The sequence below is a fragment of the Tachyglossus aculeatus genome, chromosome 4 (assembly GCF_015852505.1).
Source record: "Tachyglossus aculeatus isolate mTacAcu1 chromosome 4, mTacAcu1.pri, whole genome shotgun sequence".
Taxonomy (NCBI): Eukaryota; Metazoa; Chordata; class Mammalia; order Monotremata; family Tachyglossidae; genus Tachyglossus; species Tachyglossus aculeatus.
The window spans coordinates 88111697-88124398 of NC_052069.1; positions in this window are offsets into that span (position 1 = coordinate 88111697).

Sequence of the window (12702 nt, forward strand, 5' to 3'; positions counted from 1 at the left end):
GGGGATGGTCTAGTGTTGAAGGCAGTTTAGAGGTCCAGGAGGATTAGGATGGAATAGAGGCCACTGAGTTTGGCAAGAAGAAGGTCATTGGTGACCTTTGAGAGGGCAGTTTCTGTGGAGTGAAGGTGATGGAAGCCAGATTGGAGGGGGTTGAGGAGAGAAATTTGAGCCAGCAGGTGCAGACAAATCGCTCAAGGATTTTGGAGAGGAACTGTAGGACGGAGATGGGGCGATAACTGGAGAGAGCCTTTGGGACAAGGGAGGATTTTTTGGGGATAGGGCATGTTTGAAAACAGTGGGGAAGAAGCCATTGGAAAGTGAACAGTGGAAGAAGTGAAGCAAAGCAGCGTGACTCAGTGGAAAGAACACAGGCTTGGGAATCAGAAAGCAGGGATTCTAATCCCGGCTCCACCGCTTGTCAGCTGTGTGACTTTGGGCAAGTCACTTAACTTCTCTGTGCCTCAGTTACCTCATCTGTAAAAATGGGAATTAAGACTGTGAGCCCCATGTGGGACAGCCTGATTACCTTGTATCCCCCCGCCCCCAGCGCTTAGAACAGTGGTTGGCACATAATAAGCACTTAACAAGTCCCATTATTATTAAGAAAGCTATTAGGGAGGGAAGAAGGGAGGGTGCGAGAGTTTTGAAAAGGTGCGAAAAAATGGAGTCCAGTGCACATGTGGAGGATGTGGCTTTTGAGAGGAGGCAGGAGATCTCCTCTAGAGATACTGCTGGGAAGGATGGGAGAGTTAATGAGGGGGCCAGAATGGGGAGGGATTGAGGAGGGGAAGTGGTGATTTTAAGGAGCTCACACCTAACGGTGTCAATTTTCTTAATAAAGTAGTCGGCCAGGTCACTGGGGACCAGGGATGGGGGAACTGGGGGAACGAGTCAGTTAACTTCTCGGCACCTGAGTTAACTCATCTGTAAAATGGGGATTAAGACTGTGAGCCCCATGTGGAACATGGACTGTATCCTACCTGATTAGCTTGTAGCTACACCAGTGCTTAGCACAATACCTGGAACATAGTAAGCGCTTAACAAATACCCTAAAAAAAATTACCAACTGAAAGAAATGAACAGTCATTTTATTGCACTTGATTGATCTCAAGTCTTTGAGATTTTTGGTTGCTTGGGCGGTGAGTGTTTTGCATGTCCTTACTGCAAACCTAAACAGTGGGCTTAGTAGTTGGAGCATGGGCCTGGAAGTTAGAAGTGCTTAGTATAGTCTTCGAAATTTGCTTCCTTGGCCTGTGCTTTCTCTAGTCTGTAAACTCGTTGTGGGCAGGGAATGTGTCTGTTATTATCCTACTCTCCCAAGTGCTTAGTACAGTGCTGTGAATGGTGTAAGTGCTCAATACATATGATTGACTGAAAGAGCAGTGAAAGGATAGTGGGCAGTGGAAGGAACTCCAGGCTCATCTCTCCTGCCCTGCTGCTGTGGACTGAGCTTGTTGAGGCCAGGGAATGTCACTGTTTATTGTTGTACTTTCCCAAGCACTCTGTACGGTGCTCTGCACACCGTAAGCGCTCAGTAAATACAGTTGAATACCAGAGGCTGCCCCTGTTTGAGCCTCGGAACGTGAGGGCCTTGGGGCAGGGAGACAGGACAAAGAAGAAGGAAGCAAGCGATACATCCCAAATCAACCCTACAAAATATTTGAGGCAGCATTCGCTACTAGAACAGGGACTGAAATCTCAGTTTTATTATTAACACCATGCTAAGTGATCAATAGTGATCATTTGTGATGATGGAGATTACTAGGAACATTATATGAATTTAAAGACTATTGGGCATCCATTGTAATGTTTCTGCATGGCAAACCAAGGCTAATTAGACTGAGCCGGCTTGTTCATTTTCATAGAAGGTGCACAGAAGATCACCTATATGACGATCAAAGAGCAACATCTTTGGAAGCAGTGTGGCCAAGTGGAAGGAACATGGGCCCAGGAGTCAGAAGACCTAGGTCTAATCTTGCTCTGCCACTTATCTGCTTTGTGACCTTGGACAAGTCATTTAACTTCTCTGTTCCTCTACTTAGAATGTGAGCCCCATATGGGGCAAAAACTGTTCCTAATCTGTGAGCCCGTTGTTGGGTAGGGACCGTCTCTATATGTTGACAACTTGTACTTCGCAAGTGCTTAGTACAGTGCTCTGCACACAGTAAGCGCTCAATAAATATGATTGATTGAATGAATGAATGAATGAATGAATGTTTTATATCTACCCCAGTGTGCTTGCCACATAGTAAGCACTTAATACATACCATATTTATTATTCTTATTATTATCATTAGATTCTGCTGTGGGAGACTGCCTAATATTCCAGTTTCTGTATCCTGATTCCTACAGGGAAATGTATGGCTTGGTCTCATGTACAAAAAATCATCTTGAATCAAGTGGAGAATCGACCTGTGGGAAAATGTGCCAAATTATCCCCAATGTAAAATTCAAAGAAGAAAGAAATAAAAATGGAATGTAACTAAAGAATTTGAATCAACTATTAGCCTATATTGTTCTTCTCCTTATCGTTGGCATTTATTGAGCATCTACTGAGTGTCTGCTTCTGTACTAAGCACTGATCAATCAGTGGGATCGATCAAGCATTTATTGGGTGTAGAGCACTGTACTAAGCATTTGGGAGAGTACAATACAGTAGCGTTAGAAGGCACAATCCCTGCCTTGAAGGAGTTTACAATCAAGAGGAAATTTCCCACCCTCAAGCTTTCAGTCTAATAGGGATGATAGACAAATACTGTTTACAGTTATTTGCAGAGTGTTTATAGTGAAACCTGGAGAAGAACAGCTACTACTAAGAAGAGGTACTGATGCATCAGAATGAAACAGCTGAAAAAATAGTTGAATGTACCAAGAATGATTGAATGCACATGAATCTTGTACTATATCTGAATACTTTAGGGTCACCTGACCTTACTTCTTCAGTACTTTATTGGTAGTGTGAAGGAGTAATTTATAGCTCCAAAAGCCAAAAAAAAAAAAAAAATTCAAGAATCCCAAATCTGAAAGAACATGTTCCTTTATGGGCCATGTGGTTTGTATTTGTATCGTGTTCATTATTCTTATGTCTCACAATATATATAGTAAGTTCTTTTAAGTTGGTTACCAAGATGCTATTCTCCAATAGATATTACCGGTTTCTGCTATTCTGAGTAGATGATATTGCCCTGAAACGTAAACCTCAGGTTAGAAGATTCTTCAGAAACTTGTAGTTCTATGCCAGTGTTTTGGCTTTGATAGCCAACCTTTAATTTTAACAATAATCATCTACCTAATAAAGCTAGAGCGTTTTTAGTGCAGATTCATGTAATAATAGGCTTTTGTTTATTGCCTTCTTTCAAATCAAATTGACCGTGACAGCATATTGGCAGGGTGAAACCAATCTTGTTATTACAAACATTTAATCTCATTAATAAAAGTGAAACAATGTATTTTTAAAAATATTCATTTGAAATATCACTGCTTTGTGATCTCATAAGAATCTTCATCTCATAGTCCTGCCAAGCATGTATTTTATTCTTCTACTGTCAAGAATCTTATGTATGCTTAGAAAAGGGCCATCAATGTGAAATTCTTTCAATCAATATGAAATTCTTGCCTCTTTAAGTAGTTCAGTATGGATAATTTCCATTCAGTGATTTATCAAGGGGAAATGTTTTTAACTATTAGCATAATTTGTTTAGACATAAAAATAGGAGTCTAAGTTTTTGTTCATATTTTGGCAGAATTTTAATGTTCGCATTAACTGAAAGTAACTGTTCCCTTCATGTTCAGGCAGCTAAATTCCTAATGCTTCAAGATCATGGTGAGCTGAACAGAAAAAGCTAAACCAGTGTAATCGTAAATGCACAAGATACTCTTTAAAATGTACTGTTACAAGGTTGGGGAATAATCATCTGGAATCCTTTGTGCAGATTTCTAGTTGATCCTAAGAGATAATCGTCCTTGACAGGTAATGAATATACAACAGGCTTCTAGTGTGTTTCCATTAACCAGCTTCACTGGGGAATAGTCTGGATTCAAATACATGTAAAGTATATTTGAAGCCAAAAGCTACATAAATTACATCACTGCTTGAAAGTATAGGTACTCAGTGTCCGTTTTTCTCAGCTCCCTGTCTCATGGTTCCCTGGTTGTGGGCAAGAGGAAATAATGGCAGAGATTTCCTGCAGCATGCAGGCTCGGTTTATCTTAATCCACCAATCAATCAGTGGTATTTATTGAGTCATTGCTGTGTGCAAAGCATTGCACTGAGCACTTGGGAATGAGTTAGTAGATATGATCCCTGCCCTCGAGGAGCTTACAAGCTATGGCAGAGACAGATAAATAAATTACAGACAGGGTAAACAGCAGAATATAAGGAGTTTTGTTGGGGTGGGGGGGGCCTATCAAAGTGCTTAGAAAGTACAGTTCCAAGTTCATAGGCGATGCAGAGGGGAGGGAGACTAGGGTAGGCAGATGAGAAGTCTTCCTGGAGGAATTATGATTTTAGTAGGGCTTTGAAGATGGAGAGAGTGGTGGTCTCTTAGATATGAATGGGGAAGGAGTTCCAGAAAGGAGGGAGGGCTTGAGTGAAGGATTGATGGTGAGAGAGAGAGAGATGAGATTGACTACTCTAAGTAGGTTGGTGTTTGAGGAGTAAAGTGTGCGGGTTGGGTTGTAGTGGGAAATGAGAGAGTATGTGTAAGAATACTTTAAAGCCAATGGTGAGGAGTTTCTGTTTAATGTAAAATTGGATGGGCAACCACTGGTGGGTTTTGAGGAATGGGGAGCTGTGTACTGAAAAATGATGCAGGCAGCAGAGTGAAGTGTGGACCGGAGAGGGGAAAGACTGGAGGTTAGTGAGGAGGCTGATGCAGTGATCGAGGTCGGATATGACACGTCCTTGGGCCAGCATGGTAGAAGATTGGATGTAGAGGAAGGGGTGGATTCTAGAGATGTGGGTAGAACCCACGGGATTTTGTGATGACCTAATATGTGGGGTGAATGAGAGATGAGTAGAGGACACATCTTTGCCATTTTACAGGAAGTTCCAAACCAAGCTGAGTAAAGTGTACAAATGCTTCATTTTACCCCTGCCTATGAAACAACTTGGTTGAGGGCTCTCAGGTTGGGACACAAGAAAGCAATCTATATTTGCTGTCTCCTACATGACAGAAATATCAATCACTAACGTAGTTGGGCCTACAGACTCCTTCTCTTGGATTTTCTTTTATGGAAGTTTGTGTAGACAGAATTTGATGCTACATTCCCAGACCATCGGATTCTTTCACTCCTTGTTGTTTTTTGATTCTGGAAATTCTGTGGTCCTCGTGGCAAAATCCAGCCATTCCCTAAATCTCTTCCCACTAGAGGTCAGAATTGATCTAGTACTATAGAGAGCTGACCAAACTGGAGAGAAAATTTAAAAATGGTGACTGACTTCAAAGCAATGGAGCAGATTTAGTCACCTGATTGGTGCTGCTGCTGAGCTAGGACGTTTTGTCTTGTTGTTGTTGTTGCTTTCTGTTCTTTCAATGGTATTTGTTAAGTACTTACTCTGTGCCAGGCACTGTACTAAGCTCTGGGGTAGATACAAGCTAATCAGGTTGGACACAGTCCATGTCCCACATGGGGCTCACAGTGTTGATCCCCATTTTATAGATGAAGCAACTGAGGCACAGGGAAGTTAAGTGACTTGCCAAAGGTCATTCAGCAGACAATTGATGGAGCCGGGATTAGAACCCAGGTCCTTCTGACTCCCAAGCCCGTGCTCTATCCACTAGGCCACACTGCTTCTCAGTGTGGAAAAAGACTTGTGAGAGAAAGTGCTTTCTCGAGGCTGCCACAGACTTCTAGGATCACTTCCAAGTAAATGATGATTCTTCGTTAGGCCAATAATTCATTTGAAGACTAAGGTTCAAACCTCAGCAATAAGTAATTAATCAATTAACGAGTCACTGCTATTCACTGAGTGCTTACTGTGTGCAGAGCACTGTACTATGAGCACTGTGAGACCTCAGCAAAATGTTGTCATTCATTTGTTCATTCATTCAATAGCATTTATTGAGTGCTTACTGTGTGTAGAGCACTGTACTAAGCACTTGGGAAGTACAGTTCAGCAACAGAGACAATCCCTGCCCACAGTGGGCTTACAGTGTAGAAAACAAGTGAACGGAGAGCCCATTTGACGCCCAAATTGGAAATAGGAAGTCGCAACATCTGTTCTCAGAGAGGAAACTTTGTAATCTGATGGGACCCAGAGTGCTTCCTGGTGAATGGCAGATGAAGGGGTACCTCATCATAATTTGGCATCTCGTGCTGTCCCAGCTGGAGATGGTGCTGCCAGGCTCGCATCTTCTCGCTTGTGTACGGGACCAGTATTGTTCATTTGGTTATCAGTCTCCACTTCCATTAGAGAAGCTGAGGATGAACAGAACACAAGTCCTCGCAGAAGATTGGAGGTTCTCTCCCCTTCAGTTTCCAGCAAAGGCTACTGTCTGGATCACCTGAAAATTTTGTGTGTCACATATCATTCATTCATTCATTTCAATCATATTTATTGAGCGCTTACTGTGTGCGGAGCACTGTACTAAGCGCTTGGGAAGTACAAGTTGGCAAGATATAGAGATGGTCCCTACCCAACACCGGGCTCACAGTCTAGAAGGGGGAGACAGACAATAAAACAAAGCATGTGGACAGGTGTCAAGTTGTCAGAACAAATAGCATTAAAGCTAAATGCACATCATTAACAAAATAAATAGAATAGTAAATATGTACAAGTAAAATAGAGTAATAAATCTGTACAAACAATCTTGCCACACAGTAAATGCTTACCAAACACCATCATCATCCCCCCAAACCTCCAACCATCTTTGTCTTCACCATGCAGTCCTCTTTACTTCTTTCTCCTCCACCATTCAGTATGAGGTCTGTTTGGTTCGTATCAGCAGGTCATAATACCCAAGTAAATACCCAAGGAATACTGGAATGCCTTCTAAGAAAATGGGATGCCAGGTCTTTTTTCACCTTTTTAAAGAAGTGTGGAACAGCACCCTGGACAATTTAGGAGGTTAAGACAGTCTGTAAAACTAGATCTTTCCTCTTTCAAGTTAGATATGGCAAATGAAACTGGAAACGAAATCAAAGGACTTGTTGAAGTCCTCCCTTCAGGTTGGCGATAGAATTGGCCACAGAACCCAGATCAGAGGAAACAGTTCCAAGGTTGTACTCCAAAAACATTACTCAGTGAGTTGGGAGAACTTAAGAAATGTTTCTAGGAAAACTAAGGTGCAGGAATCGTATTTGTAAACTGGCTGTTTCCCATGAAGTAGCAGGGTAGAGTGCCAAGGAAGGCAGTTTGGAGTCCGTGATGCTTTATCCTGCATACCATTCTCTCATAACATTTGGATTTTATTTTAGAACATTAGTAAATAAATAATGCTATTATTGGTTCAGTCCATTAAGCGCTTAGTACAGTGCTCTGCACACAGTAAGCACTCAATAAATACCATTGAATGAATGAATGAATAATCCCTCCAACTGTTGCTTCCAACAGTGACATCCTGTTGTTTGTAGAAACCGTTTGACAGCTGACATCCATTTTGTGATTTGGGATGTACTATGCAGCAACCCTAACTTTTCCCTTGACATCCTTCTAACTACTCATCACCTACATCCTAGATGAGGATTTTCTGCAAATCTTTGTTGAACGGTCTGTGCAGTTGTATCAGCATATGCAATTTCCTATGGTAACAAATTCCACATGCTCTCCCCCACCCCTCATTGTGAAGAAGTGTTCTGTTCTGTTTGTTTTCTATTACTCCCACCTTCAATCTTCAGTGGGTGGTCCCTTGCCTGTGGTGGTGGAGTTTGGTGAACGCTTTCCACTTTCATCGGGTTCTGGCCCGTATTATCAGTCAATCAATTAATCAGTGGTATTGATTGAGCAATTACAGTGGACAAAGCCCTGTATTTATCACTTCATCATCATCATCAATCGAATTTATTGAGCACTTACTATGTGCAGAGCACTGTACTAAGCGATTGGGAAGTACAAATTGGCAACATATAGAGACAGTCCCTGCCCAACAGTGGGCTCACAGTCTAAAAGGGGAAGACAGAGAACAAAACCAAACATACTAACAAAATAAAATAAATAGAATAGATATGTACAAGTAAAATAAATAAATAAATAGAATAAATATGTACAAACATATATACATATATACAGGTGCTGTGGGGAAGGGAAGGAGGTAAGATGGGGGGATGGAGAGGGGGACGAGGGGGAGAGGAAGGAAGGGGCTCAGTCTGGGAAGGCCTCCTGGAGGAGGTGAGCTCTCAGCAGGGCCTTGGAGGAAGAGAGCTAGCTTGGCAGATGGACAGAGGGAGGGCATTCCAGGCATTCACTTGAGAGAGTACACTCCAACAGAATTAGCAGATATGTTCCCTGCCCATAGCGAGATTACAGTCTGGAGGACTGTATTTGTGGGGTTAATTTGACTAATCGACCTAAAGAAAATCTCAGAAGCTCCGAGGTGACTTAAGCGACCAAAGTTGAAATTTCTTCCATATCCCTTTCAACGGGAGTTATGATCGCTGAGCATGAAACCCTGTGTTTGATTAGAGGAAGGAGCCTCCATCTTTCAGAGCTCCATGGAGAGTGTGTGGGGTTCAACTTCAACGAAGCCGGCGCCCAGAGAGGGGAACTCTAAACGTCTTACATGTGAACCCTTCAAAGCGTTCTCAGCGTATGCCACTCAAAGTGATAATCCCAAGAAGTCTGGCAGGAAGGAAAATTGTGCTGGCAATGACAGACCACATATCTGATGAGTTTTAGTTTGAGGTGTGAGAAATATGTAACAGCAGCCGCAGCCGTTACCAATGGGCCTCCTCCCTCCTGTTAAGTTTATAGGAGAGTGAAGACTGTTCTGAGCCTGACTCTACCTTTCCTAGTCCCTGGGATTCTCCTCCCCATCCTTTGGCAAGACCAAATTGGCTAAACATTTCCAAATCATCTTGCACCTGCAATTCTTTGAGGTATGCAATATTCAAGTGTCAGTGCTTTATATACAGTAAGCACTTAATAAACATGAATGAATGAATGAATGAGCCTGATGACATGTAGGAATTACAATCCAAGGAGTATTGGACCAAGTTTACAGCGCTCTAGACTGTACGCTCTTTGTGGGCAGGGAATTTGTCCATTATATTGTATTCTCCCCAGTGCTTAGTACAGTGTTCTTCACACAGTGAGAGCTCAATAAATACAATTGACTGGCTGAATGCCCTGCCTCTGAACATGTCACCAATGGCATTGTCTTCCTTCTCCCACCCCATTCTCCTTGTCTTCCTGTCACCCAACTTAGAGAACACCATCTTCCGTTTGCAGCAAATGCTGGGAAATATTCCTCCCAGCAAGAAACCTCCAGAAAAACCAGATTCGAAAGGACTATGAGGAAACAGGCAGGGTCTATTGAATGTCTTTTATTCCTGCTGTCTTGCTTCCATTGGGTCTTCCCTAAATTGTGTTAGAATCTGGACCAGGCTTGTTTCATGTACACTCTTGTGGTAGTGTATGGCTGCCACTACAATGTGGAGTAGATGTATCATTTAGCACCAGTTTTTCAGTCATTGTTTATCACTGTGTTTGTGGCATCTTTGGGGGCTTTTTCTTATGGCCTCTAATGAATTACAAACTTTTTCTTGGCTTGTTTACATAGTGCTTCTTGCCTTGGATCCTGTGCTGCTTAATGTTTCTTCCATTAACCATTTTTGTGAATTGAAAATTTTGGTCTAAATGAGAGATCAACAGATCCGATGAAGCATTACTTACCCTAGAGGAGCCATGACCCATTTTTACTTACTGTTCATCTCCATTGTTGGACTATAACAATGTACTTGTATGCACTTAATACGCACTTGTATATATTCATACATATTTATTAGTCTATTTTATTTGGAAATATTTACTATATTTATTTTATTAATGATGTGTATATAGATATAATTCTATTTATTGTGATGGTATTGACATTTATCTACTTGTTTTGTTGTCTCTCTCCCCCTTCTAGACTGTGTGCCCGTTGTTGGGTAGGGACCATCTCTCTAATATGATTTAATGAATGAATGAATGAATATAACAGTGTTAGTCAGTCGTATTTACTGAGAGCATTCTATGTGCAGAGCACTGTATGAACACTTGGGAGAGTACAATACAACAGAATTAGCAGACACATCCCCTGCCCATAAATAGCTTGTCATGCCTACTCCCTAGTAGTGGCTAGGCCTGGGAGTGAGAGGGACCTGTATTTTAATCCTGCCTCTGTCACATGCCTTCTGGGTGAAGCTGGGCCAGTCAGCTTCTCTGTGCCTCACTTTCCTCATCTGTAAAATGGCCATTCAATCCCTGTTAGAGCCCTATGTGGGACAGAGATTGCATCTGACCTGATAATCTTGTATCTGTTTTAGCATTTAGTACAGTACTTGGCACACAGATAGCCCTTTAACAAATACCACTATCATTATTATTGTTGCTGTTATTACTATTTTATTGTGTACACAATCTTGTCCCATCGAACAGGGCTGGCTTCAAATTGTAAGTGAGGTAAGGCATCAGTTTAGGGGGTTGTACAAAGTTGGGGGTGGATTTTTGTAATTGTTTTTAAAATGGCTACCCAGCACATCTCCAAGGTAATAATAATAATAATAATAATAATAATAATGGCATTTATTAAGCGCTTACTATTTGCAAAGCACTGTTCTAAGCACTGGGGAAGATGCAAGATGATCAGGTTGTCCCACAGAAGGCTCACAGTCTTAATCCCCATTTTTACAGATGAGGGAACTGAGGCCCAGAGAAGTTAAGTGACTTGCCCAAAGTCAGCTGTCAATTGACGGAACCGGAATTTGAACCCGTGACCTCTGACTCCAAAGCCCGTGCTCTTTCCACTGAGCCACGCTGCTTCTCTAAGATGGCAGCTCTACACTTTCCCTAAAAAATGGAAGCCATGCAGCTTCCCTCAAAGATATCAGTCATGTAGCATTCCCTCAAAAATGATAGTCATATGGATTCCCGCAAAAATAGCCACATTGTTACCTTTCTTAACAAGGTGTTGTAGCATGACCTAGTGGATAGAGCACGGGCCTGGGGGTCAGAAGGACCTGGTTCTAATCCCGGCTCCCCCACGTGCCTGCTGTGTGACCTTGGGTAAGTCACTTAACTTCTCTGGGCTTCAGTTCCTTCATCTGTAAAATGGGGATTAAGATTGCGAGCCCCATGTGGGAGATGAACTGCGTCCAACCTGATTAGCTGGTATTGACCCGAGAGCTTAGTGTCTGGCACATAGTAAGAGCTTAACAAATGCCATAAAAAATGGTTACTCTTTGGAGGCCCAGTGTACCCAGAGTGCTCAGCAGCCAAGCGCTCAGGCTGCTGTGGGGATGGAGAAAAGCTCTTCAGGAAAATGTAGCATTCATTCAGTCGCATTGGGTAAGAACTTACTTTGTGCAAAGCACTGTACTGGGCGCTTGGGAGAGTACACTACAACAAACAGATACATTCCCTGCCCACAATGAGCTCACAGCCTGGAAAGAAATAGGTTCTACTGAAATATGAACTTGGATTGCTGGATTCAAAGTTCTTAGTGCTAACCATTACATACGATAGCATATGATATCATTATGTCACATGAGCATGGAGTAAGTGCTCAATAAATACGACTGAATGAATGAATGAATGAGTATGACAGATCTGCCAAATGTGGAGAGAGGCTGGTTTGACCCCACATCAGGGCTGCTGATTGAAGTTGGTCTGCCCCCTTTGAACAGTGCTTTGCACATTGTAAGTGCTTAATAAATGCCATCATTAGTATTATTATAAGCTACCTTCTGGGAATGGGGAGGAGAAAGTAGATTTAGCTTGCAGGACCTAGCAATCTTTCCTGGTGAACAAATCTCTACTTCAGAGACCCAGCAGTTATCTAAAGCAAACAAGTAGGCGAATAGATTAGGCTTCATTCTTCTTTAATGAGACAAACATTATGGTTGCTTTCTTAAGGACAGCAGCTACTTGCTACTGGTAGTCTGTCATCTACAGCCAACAAAGGCCTTCTGCTACATTTATAATAATAATAATAATAATCACGGTATTTGTTAAGGGCTTACTATGTGCTGAGCACTGTTCTAAGCGCTGGGGTAAATACAAGGTAATCAGATTCTCCCACGTGGGGCTCACAGTCTCAAGCCCCATTTTACAGATGAGGTAACTGAGGCACAGAGAAGTTAAGGGACTTGCTCAAAGTCACCCAGCAGACAAGTGGTGAAACCGGGATTAGAACCCACGACATCTGACTCCCAAGCCTGTGTTCTTGCCTATAGGCCATGCTGCTCCTCTGTTTATTAACAAAGTTGAGTCCTTTCTCACGTTCCTCCTCTCTGTTCCACAGCCTGCACTGTTAATCAATCAATCAGTGGTATTTATTGAGGACTTACTGTATGCAGAGCACTCTACTAAGCACTTGGGAGAGGATACTACAACGGGGTTAGTAGACCCCATATCTTCCCACAAGAAGCTGACAGCTCATAGTGGGAGACATACATTAAAATAGATGACGGGTAGGAGAAGTAGTAGAGTATGAGACTCTTTACGTAAGTAAGGTGGGGCTGGGGTGAGTTTCAGAGCCCAATAATCCCTGGAGACTCCAG